The 10,992-nt window shown below is 38.2% G+C and overlaps 1 long non-coding RNA gene across 1 annotated transcript in view; it reads left to right on the forward strand.

Annotated features, from left to right (window-relative positions):
• The window catches only part of LOC140506353 (uncharacterized), a 45,989-nt gene extending 35,740 nt beyond the window's left edge, over positions 1-10,249 (forward strand). Inside the window, exon 5 of the long non-coding RNA XR_011967893.1 lies at positions 429-10,249. This is a non-coding gene — a long non-coding RNA (uncharacterized lncRNA). The remainder of the gene's footprint in view (positions 1-428) is intronic.
• Positions 10,250-10,992: the final 743 nt, after the last annotated feature.

Raw genomic sequence — 10,992 nt, forward strand, 5'->3', positions numbered from 1 at the left:
TCTATATTCATATTTATATCTCAAGCAATAGAGCCATGAGATCCTTAGCACTGGACTTCAGGATCAAAGCTGCGTAGATGAATTATATGTAGTGTACCATAATTTCTTCATGTTCCTTTCTCCTTTTCTCCTAAGAGGGAATGTTACAGTTTCTGGAAGCTTATCTCTGTTTTTTAAATGTGGTTTACCTTTCTGTTTATTTAGTCTTCTAAGCTGGGCTAGTTTGATAAACATGGTTAACCATTGCATTACTAATCTATGTATATCATTCAAATATAATACAGAGGAGTCATAGATTTACAATGATTTTTTGCCCACATGGCTCTGGCTGGATACTTAGTAGCTAGAAAAAAAATCGTTATTGATTACATTTTTTCCAACTTCCCAGAGCAGAGAGGGAATACTAATACCTAGATTTTTTCTCCTAGGAAATGAATGAATCAGCTGACTGTCCAAGGTGGGGAGGGTTGAGAAAGGAGAAAAGGGGACCCTGAAGAGTTGGACTGGCATTGGAGGTACCATTATGCTTCCCTTTTTCTCCTCCTGGGTTCAGTTTGAAAGGAAAAACTTATTGGAGGGAAGTGACTGAGTGACTGAGAGGAGTGATGAGGACCTCATTACTGTTGGGCAAGTATGAGTGACTAGTTCTGACAATGTTACTCTAGTATCATCCCACACTATCAGGCTGTAGCTACATGTATATATTCTTCTCCCTTGTAAAGAAACTATAAAAAGTACACTCTTGTGTTCCACCAAGAGCTAGACAGAAAGGAGAAAAAGGTCACCAGAGCAAGACATCTGGTTATGGTGATGGTGACTGAACAGGTAAATAGGGTCAAGAATGGTCTCAAGAATGTTCAGGGACCAAAGAAAATCCTGTAAATTCTGTGTACTGAGCTAGAATTCAATTCATGAAGAAGTTTGGAAAGTAGTGGCAAGTCAAGGTCTTCTAATCAAATGAAAGAGTAGCCTTGGACCAATTCCAGGAAGAAGATCTGATACCCTAGGAAGCTGATTTGGTTCATGAACGCCTAAGACTTAGAGATGACTTCTTCACCCTCCTCATACATCTTTTTTAAACAAATGATGATTTTTTAAAATGAAGTTTATTTTTTTTGTTATTAACTTAACAATCATCAACAAATTATAAATATTTCAATACAAACCAAAAAACCAGAAAAAGGGATTGGATATAAAATGAAGAACTTCTGTTACATATTGTCTTTAAGGGTATATTTCATCTAGTATGACAATAAACAAACTGTTCTACTTATCTGTGTTCCCTTCTGAACTTCATTCTGCTCTTTTGTGTATTTAAAAAAAGTTTTATTGATGCACTTTACATGAAGTTTATTGAATTTCATTGATTTCTACCTACTCTTGAACTTCCTCAAGTTGCTATCCTATCAGTACTTTGATCTACTCAGAGGAAATCAGAGATGTTCTAGACAAAGATGGGATTCATATGAGAGGATAAGAGCATTCTGTCCATTCAGAGGCGTCCAATTTCATTACAGTGACTCTGGATTGAAGCTTAACCAAGGACATATGTGCTTGGGCAAGTCAAGCTTTTGGCAAAGCTATAATAGGTAAAGTGAGTATTCAATAACCCTTCGCTTTTTGTCTTGGCATCTACATGTCTAGGTATCACCTCTAGGTTTCCCATTTATTGCTCAAACTTCCTCCACCCCACTTTCATTTTGCCATCTCATTCAAAGCCCAACTTCTCTTTTATGAAACCTTCTCTCATCACCCAGACTCACAGTATCCCTCCCTTCTCTCACCTCTTAATGTATTTCCTGTTTGTACCACTCTTTTAACCCCTTTTCCTATACTGCCATGTAATTTTGTTGTCTTAAAATATTACTTAGCTTTCCAGGTGGATATCTGGACTCTTAATTAGACTACAAGTCCAGTATTGAGACTGCTGCAGATGACAGAAAACCTGTCATCTTGCTGCATGTTCTTGACACAATTTCCAATCACCTCAGGCCTAGTTTCGAGGCTTAGTTTGGCATGGATACCGCTAACCCAGGAGCTGTGAATAAGCCCAGTAAGTTCCTTGAACATGGCATTCCTTCTCTCACCTGTGTGCTTTTGTAAGGGCTACCCTCCCATGCTTGCAATACTCCTGCTCTTTACCGACACATCTTTGAACCCCCGGATCTTTTCAAACTTCAGCTCAGGTCCTACCTTCTACGACAGGCTTTCCTGATGGCCTTAATTAGTGCCTTGTTCTCTGAAGCTATTTTGTATTTATTTGGAATTTACTTACCTGTACACTTGTTTTCCTCAGTAGAATGTAAGTTATTTCAGAATGGAGACTGTCTTGTTATTGTCTGTTTCTCTAAAGTTCAGCACAGTGTCTGTCACTTGGTAGACAGACAGATAGAGAGACCATTTATTAAGTTCTTACTGTGTACTAGACACTGTACTAAGCACTAAGAAGACAAAGACAAGCAAAAAAAGGCAATATCTACTCTCAGTGAACTTCCATTCTAATGTGAGAAGACAACACATAAAATGAATTTAGAAAGCAGAGAAGGGCATTCAAGGGCTAAGTGCAAGGATTCTGCAAAGGATATGGAAAAGTACTGAGTCAGGAGTAGAGCTAGTTATGAAATGGTGGTCCAGGCCAGGGTTCATAAATCAGAGTAGAGGGCCACGGTAGTGGAAGGAAGTGTCCCAAGTATGAAAAGAGGCAGAAAAATCTGGAGATTCAAAATAGAGTGGAAGTGGAGTGAGCATGGATGGTCTGATGAAGTTAAATGAATTCCATATTTGTCAAATTAAATTGAATTGAATCCAATGTTCCAGAAATGCAGAACTTGGAGGTCTGATTTCAGTTGTTGACAGCACCAAGAGAAAATTTTTAGAAGAGGATAGATGATATTTGCTATTCTCACAAATTCAATTGAGTCTACTGTGTGTAATGCAGTGACTGAACTCCTGAGCTTGGATGTTTTCATACTTCAAGAGTCATAGATCTTAGATCTAAAAAGGATCCAAAGAGGTCATTTGGTCCAACTCCCTCATTCTGCAGTTGAGGAAATTGAGGTTCAGAGAGATTATGGAACTTGCCCAAGTTTATACAAGTAGTAAGAGGTAGAGCCTTAATTCAAAGGGCCATTGAGTCCTAGTTCAATTTGTCACAATGGGATTTTATTATTGTAGACACAGCCTCCACTGGTGTAGATTGCAGTCCCTCAGCCTTAGCGTTGAAGAGTTATCATGGATGAAAAAAGGTCATCACAATGTGACCAACCTGGTGATGAACTCCCCAAGTTATCTAGGTTGCATCTCACACATTTCTAGGCCTTTTTTAACAGCCTTTCCAGTGTGGGATGACCTACCAGAGCTTGTGATCTCCTGACATGGCCTTCAAGCACCCATTCTTCTCTGTGCCATGATGAGACATCAGAAGAGAACCTTCTTTGAGAATGTGACAGAAATAAAAATACAAATAATAATAATATCACTGACACTAAGATATCATTTTAAGATTTTTTACAAGTATGCAGACAATTAAGTGGTATCATAAAGCACTTTGTCATAAAGAACAGTTAGGTTGTGCAGTAAATAGAATGCTGGACCTGGAATCAGGAAAACCTCAAACACTTACTAGCTGTGTGACCCTGGGCAATCACTTAATCTCATTTGCCTCTGTTTCCTCAACTGTAAAATGAGCTGGAAAAGGAATGACAATCCACCTGAATGTCTTTGCCAAAAAAATACCCAAATGGGGTCACAGCTAGTCATGCACAACTGAAAAACACTAACAAGGTGTCCTAAAAGAACTAAGGAAGCTGGACATAGATGTGAATTCTATGGGGAGTTCTCAGGTCAGAGGATGATTCATTCATTTGTTCACATATTCATTGGAAAATTACTGTATGTTAACCCTGTGCTAGTGATTGTGTGTGTGTGTGAGAGAGGAAGGATCTAAAGAATAAATTATAGGGCTTGTAGGGCTTGTCCTCGGTAAGTTTATTGCATTAACCAAAGAGCATGGGAATGAGCAGCACATTAGTGAATAGTAGTGACATAGCCATACAAATAACTAGCGAAGAGATGCTGAAATAAAAAAGTGATCAAAGAGGAGAGTGGTGGTAGATCAGATACCCTATTGTATCTCTTTGCTCATTGAAAAAGCACTATAAGACTTTTGCTCATCAGGGGAAAGTTTCCTGGAGGAAGGGAATTTTGAGTGAGGTCTTAAAAGAAGTGATAAACAGGGAATTTGAGGAAGAGTAAGAGGTTTTTCCTCAGAAGAGAAAAAGGTAAGTGAGGTGGAGTAAGCTCACCTGGATGGAGAGAAAGAAGACAGTTTAGGGAGTTAGAAAAAGGGGTGGCTGTTGAAGATGAGATAGCAGAATAGATACTCTCGGAATATCAAGTGAGAGGGAAATTTGCAAGAATTGTCTCTAAACCTGGCCAAAGCTAGGTGCTGATCTAGTTGATCTATTCCTTTGGGTCAAGTATTGCCACATTCAGGATCCTCTTTTAAAATGCAAATTTCCATGGAAAGGGAACATACAAGTATTAAGCCCCTGTGATGTGCAAACTACTATGTTGGGTACTAGGGACATAAAGACAAAAAAACCCAATCTCTGCTCTCAAGGAGCTCACATGGGAGATGGAGTGGGACTGTATAATATACACACAGGTAGGTAAATTCAAGGTAATACAAAACAGTTTCAAGAGGGTGATATATAAAATAAAAAATCTGCTCTTTAAACCCCTACACAATATAGCCCAAAGAGCTATAAAACTCCCTACCCTTTGATCCAACAATGCTGCTACTAGGACTGTATCCCCCCAAAAAAGGGAAAGGATCCAAATGCATAAAAATATTTACATATATTTTACATTTTGCATACAGAACTAGCAGAATTTTTGATCAGAGTAGGGTATACTGAAGGTAGTGGTAGAAAGTAAGATCAAAAAAGCAGGTGGGAACCATATTGTATAGAGGCTGAAAGAATAGATTTTATATTTTTGTTGTGACAAAGAATTGGAAACTGAGGGGATGCCCATCAAATGGGGATTGGCTGAACAAGCTGTGGCATATGATTGTGATGGAGTACTATTGTGCTGTAAAGAAATGATGAGGGGGATGGCTTCAGAAAAACCTGGAAAGACTTATGTGAAGAGTGAAGTGAACAGAATCAGATCAGCATATACAGTAATAGCAACACTGTAATGATCAACTGTGAAAGACTGAGCTACTCTGATAAATACAGTGATCCAAGACAATTTCAAAGAACTCATGACGAAAAATTCTCTCTGCCACCAGAGAGAGAATTGATGAACTCTGGATGCAAATTAAATAATATTATTTTTTACTTTATTTTTCTGGATTTTTTAAAATAACACGGCTAATATAGAAATTTATTTTGCATGACTTTCCATATTTAATGCATATCACATTGTTTGCCTCTCAATGGGTAAAGAAGGGACTGGAAAGAGGGAGAGAATTTGGAACTCAAAAAAAACTAATGTTAAAAAATAAAGAAAAAAATAGAGGGAGATAACACTAATAACTGGGAGGATCAGAAAATGTGTCATGTAGAAGGTGGTACCTAAGGTGTTTTAAATGAATCTAGGGGTTCTAAGTGATGGTGATCAGTGAGTACATTTCACATAAGTCCAGTTGAATGTTGCATACAGAACTAGCAGAATTTTTGGTCAGAGTAGGGTACACTGAAGGTAGTGGTAGAAAGTAAGATCAGAAAAGCAGGTGGGAACCATATTGTATAGAGGTTGAAAGAATAGATTTTATATTTCATTCTAGAGGTGATATGAAGCCACTGAAGATGTTTGGGTAGAGGGGGGAATGGTTAGATCTATGTTTTAAGAATATCAGTTTGATATCTGTGTGGTCTGACAGATGGGCAAGGGAAAAGATTGGAAGTATGACCCAGACTAGAGCCATTAAACCCCATACAACTCAGGGAAATGGAGTTGATTTTATAGTCATAGCACCTTAGAATTGAAAGAAACCTTAGAACAACTTCCTACCCAAAGCAGAAAACTCTGACAGATGATTTTGCCCTGTTGGGAAGCAACTAGTACAGCATGAAGATAGTGGGTACCCCAAGGGAAGGAAGAAAGAGCAAAATAAGAATAGTGGACAGAGAAAAGGGAAGTTATACCAAATGTACTAAATTACAGGGGTCTGGTTGCCCCTGTTCTTGCTGAAAGGTAATTTCAGAATTTGTTACAACAATCCAGGCATCCTAAACATTTTGGCCATAGCAAATACCTTGTCAGTCTCAACACACAGAAGACCAAAAATTCAGTCCCAGTAGCCCAGCTGAGGTGGCGGGAGGGAACCTGCAGATGGAGAGAAAAGCAGGCTGATTTATGGGTTAGCTAGAGGGAAGGGAAGGAGGAGGGGTATTGGCTGCTGGTTCAAGGAAAGAGTCCAACACCACATTTCAAATGTGCATTTAGAAGCACATTTCCATTCTGCCGGCTTGCAAAACCTCTCCAGGCACTGGCTCATATTTTAGAGAGAGTAATCACAGGGACAATTTAGCATGCTGTGGTGGGGTTTGATTTTAAGCCGATTACTACCACCTTTGTCACATCCATTTTCCTCTATGTCTTTACCTGACATAAGGGGAGGGCAGTACTATTTTTGGGGCTCCCCTTGGCACTGGTCCCAAGAAAGGGAATAAGATCCTACAGTCTATCTCCACCCTCATTTCCAACCTAATCTTCTACCTCCTCCCCTTCATGTATTGTGTGTTTTAGTCAGGTCTACTTCCTTTTGGTACCTAGAATGTGACATTTGTATTCTCATCTCTGCATACTTGCTCCTGATGTTTCCTCCAATTGGAATGCCTTCTTTCCTCCTTTCCCTTCCCTAAATCCTGCCCATTCTTCAGGGTTTAGCTTTGCCCAAGCTCCTCTATGAAACTATCCTTAGCAGCTCTAGCCCACAGAGATCTGTCCTTTCTCTGGAATCCAATAGCATTTATTGTCTGTAGCATATGATTTGACCTTTACTTATTCCTCGTTTCACGCATATTAGTTTTGTTTCCCCCAGGAGATTATAAACTCTGAGAGGGTAGTGACCTTGCTGTCTCCTTTTCTTGCATCTCCCACAGCACCTGGTACAGTAGATGCTCAATAAATGCTCACTGATTGATTAAATTAATGATTGATATTTTTGGGGACAGGAGGACCTTGGTAACTGTAAAAGAAAGAAAAAAATGCTCACACGCACCATAGGTTCCTTCTTCCTTTTCATAAAAGACTGTTCTGGACCAAAGGCACTTTGGCAATAACCCATAAGAACTAGCAATCCAATTCCACAGTGAAACTTCCACAGTTCTGTTCATTTATTCCTCAGTGCCTAGTCTCTGAACAGAGAGAAACAGAGGCTGCATCCAGTGGCAGTAGATGCTGAAAAGAGTTGCTTCTAGTATTCCATTGAATGTCTCTGGATTCTCTCACCATCTCTCCTTTCATTAGGGCACATTGCAGAAGAGGTATTTCAGTATTACTGATCTTTAATAACAAATATCTGTTCTACAGGACTTGGAGTCAATCAGGAATCTGGTGGAGCAAGAAAGGGGCAGACTGAACTGACTAGTCAAGATACAATATAAAATAAACATTAAAAAGAGTTTGTTAGTAAATTATTCATAAGTCCAGATAGAAAGGTAGCTATGTCTAGGAGAAAGTACAATAGATTCCCAGTCAGAAGACCTAGATTTGAATCCTGGCTGGGCCGTATCTTAGCTCTGTTCCTTTGGGCAAATGACATTTGTGAGCTTCAGTTTCTTCATCTATAAAATGACACTGAATCTTGAAGTCAGGAAGAACTGAATTGAAGACCTGCTTCTAGCTCATTCTGGTTGTGTGTCGGTGGGCCTGTTAGAGCCCCAGAAAACTCTCTAGGACTTAAGTTTCAGCTAAGTTGTTGATCTGTATTATTGTTTTCCCATGGAGATGCTTCATGCTAATGAAGCTATCAGTCTAAACCATATAAAAAACATTTTCATCACAAATAAATATATTGGTCTCCATGTATAGGAACAGGGCAGCTAGGTGGCAAAGTGGCCGAGTACAGGGCTCTCATCTTCCTGAGTTTAAATCTGGCCTCAGACACTTCTGTATGACCCTGGACAAGTCTCTTAATCCTATTTACCTCAGTTTCTTCCTCATCTATAAAATGAGCTGAAGAAGGAAGTGGCAAACCACTCTAGTATCTTTGGAAACTGTAAAAGAAAGAAAAGAAAGTACTCACACACACCATAGGCTCCTTCTTCCTATTCATAAAAGACTGTTCTGGGCCAAAGGCACTTAGACCCAAAAGGGGTCACAAAGAGTTGGACATGACTGAAACTACTGGAAAACAACAACAAATGTATAAGACATTGTATTGAAGTACTCTGTATAATAGCAACAGTAATAACTTAAATCACATATGTAGCTCACTGTACACTCAGGTCTGGATCTTTCACAGGCTGGCATTCAAATCATGGGGGATTCTCATCAGTAAATCTGGCTTATTTGCTCCTTCTCAATTAAGAACTTCCAAAGTTAACTTAAGGGTCTAGGTATTCAGCTGCTAGTCATGTTAATAAATCCAGGCAAGGAACAGTATTAAAGCAGTACAATATTTAGTCAAGAGAAAAATGAATAGTAAAGCAACCAAAAAAATTTCTTAATCACATTCTGCTGTTAGAACAATTTCATTCCCTTTCCTTTAAGAGCAGTCTGGGACAGAAACTCCTCTGAAGCTCGTGACTCTGATGAGGAAGGCATGGGTACAGGCTCACTCTTGAGCCAGGCACACTGTTAGATGGATCTTAGGGGCTGGAGACTGCACTGGAGCCTGTGTCTACTCAACATTTGTTCCCTTGCTGTCATTTCTACATGTGGTTAATCTGGAATCCATCTCTTTCTAGGCTTGCATTGAGCATGGCGCTCTACTCAAGGCATTACAAACTGAATTGAGTTTTCTGTTACTCTGACATCTTACCTACGTCCACTTTCGTTAATCAACAGCTCTGTTGTGGGCATACAGCCACATGTGAAATGGAATTTTGTTTTCTTCTAATGAGCATTAATATTCTGGGGCCCAACATTCTGGTAAATGTAATCCTTTTCCACCTTGGCCATGCCTGTTAATGTACAACTTTAACTTCATATTTTTTTTCTTTAAAATTTTTTTGACATTCATTATTTGAAATTTTGAATTTTAAATTCTCTCCCTCTACCCACTGAGAAGGCAAGCAATATGATATTCATTATATATGTGACAACTTTAACTTTTCAAAGTACCTTCCTATCCATGATCCCTTTTGATCTTCAAAACACCCCTTTAAGGTAGGAATATCATGTTATTTTTGTCCATGCTTGACAGATGAGGAAGCAGAGACTCAGAGAGGTTAAATGATTTGTCCAAGATAACCTAGTTAATTAGTTTCAGTGCTGCTCTAGAATTCAGGTCTTCTGGCACTGAGGAATGGGTAAACCTTACCATAAATGAAATATGAATCCCCTTTCATTTTGTTCAAGTTTCAGTAATCTAACTAGCTCTGAGGTCATCTTAGGGGACAAAATTACTAGGGTACCCCATGGAAGCATAAAATAATGAAAGGAGAGGAAAAATACCTGTAACTGTATAGTTATTTAATTTTACGAAGTCCTTTTAATTTCTTAAAAATTATATATTTACATTCTTAAATTTTTTTCTTGAAAATTCTCTTTCCCTCTAGCCCCTTACCCATCCATTGAGAAGGCAAGTAATATATCATTTATACTTGTAAAATCATATAAAACATTATTCATGTTGCAAAAGAGTAAGAAAAATAAAGAAAGTAAAAAAAAATTATACTTCAATTTGCACTCGAAGTTCATCAGCTTTCTGGAAGTGGATAGCATTTTTTCAGCATGAGTCCTTTGGAATTGTCTTGGATCATTGCATTGATCAGGGAAGTTAAGTCTTCGCGGTTGATCATCATTACAGTATTGATGTTTCTCTGTACAGTGATTTGCTGGTTCTGCTCTCTTCACTCTGCATCCATTCATATAGGTCTTTCCAGGTTTTCCTGAAACCATTCCTCTTGTCATTTGTTATAGCAAAGTAGTACTCCACCATAATCACATACCACAAGTTGTCATTCAGGCATCCCCTCAATTTCCAATTTGTTGCCACCACAAACGAGCTGTTATAAATATTTTTGTACATATAGATCCTTTACCTTTTTTTTTTTTTTTTTTTTTTTTACAAAAAACCTAGTGGTATTTCTGAGTCAAAGGGTATGTACAATTTTGCAGCCCTTTGGGCATAGTTGCAAATTATTTTGCAGAATGGTTGGACTAGTTCATAATTCCACCAAAAGTGCATTAATGTCCTTGCTTTTCCACATTCCCTATAGCATTTGTCATTTTCCATTTTCCATCTTGTTAGTCAACCAGATGTGAGGTGGTACCTCAGCGCTGTTTTAACTTGCATTTCTCTAATCAATATTGATTTAGAGCATTATTTCATATGAATATAGATAGGTTTGTTTTCTTTTTCTGAAAAATGCCTATTATATCCTTTGACAGTTTTTCAATTGGACAGCAGTTCTTATTTTTATAAATTTAACTCAAATCCTTATATATTCAAGAAATGAGGCCTACATTACCTTTTCATATATATGTATATATAATTTAATTTCATACTAATAATTCCATTCCACTTCCCTTCTTTCATGTAGTTTACTAATTTTACAGATAAGTAAACTGAGGGGACAGGAGGTTGTAATGATTTGCTAAGATCAGAAAACTAATTAATAATAGAGTTGAACCCAGAGTCTTCTAACTGCTAGACTACTGTTGTTTTTGTTCACTTGTGTCTGACTTTTCGTGATTTCATTTGGGGTTTTCTGGGCAAAGATACTGGAGTGGTTTACCATTTCCTTCTCCAGCTCATTTTACAGATAAGAAAACTGAGGCAAACAGGATTAAGTGACTTGCTCAGGGTCA

Source organism: Notamacropus eugenii, chromosome 5 (assembly GCF_028372415.1).
Source record: "Notamacropus eugenii isolate mMacEug1 chromosome 5, mMacEug1.pri_v2, whole genome shotgun sequence".
NCBI lineage: Eukaryota > Metazoa > Chordata > Mammalia > Diprotodontia > Macropodidae > Notamacropus > Notamacropus eugenii.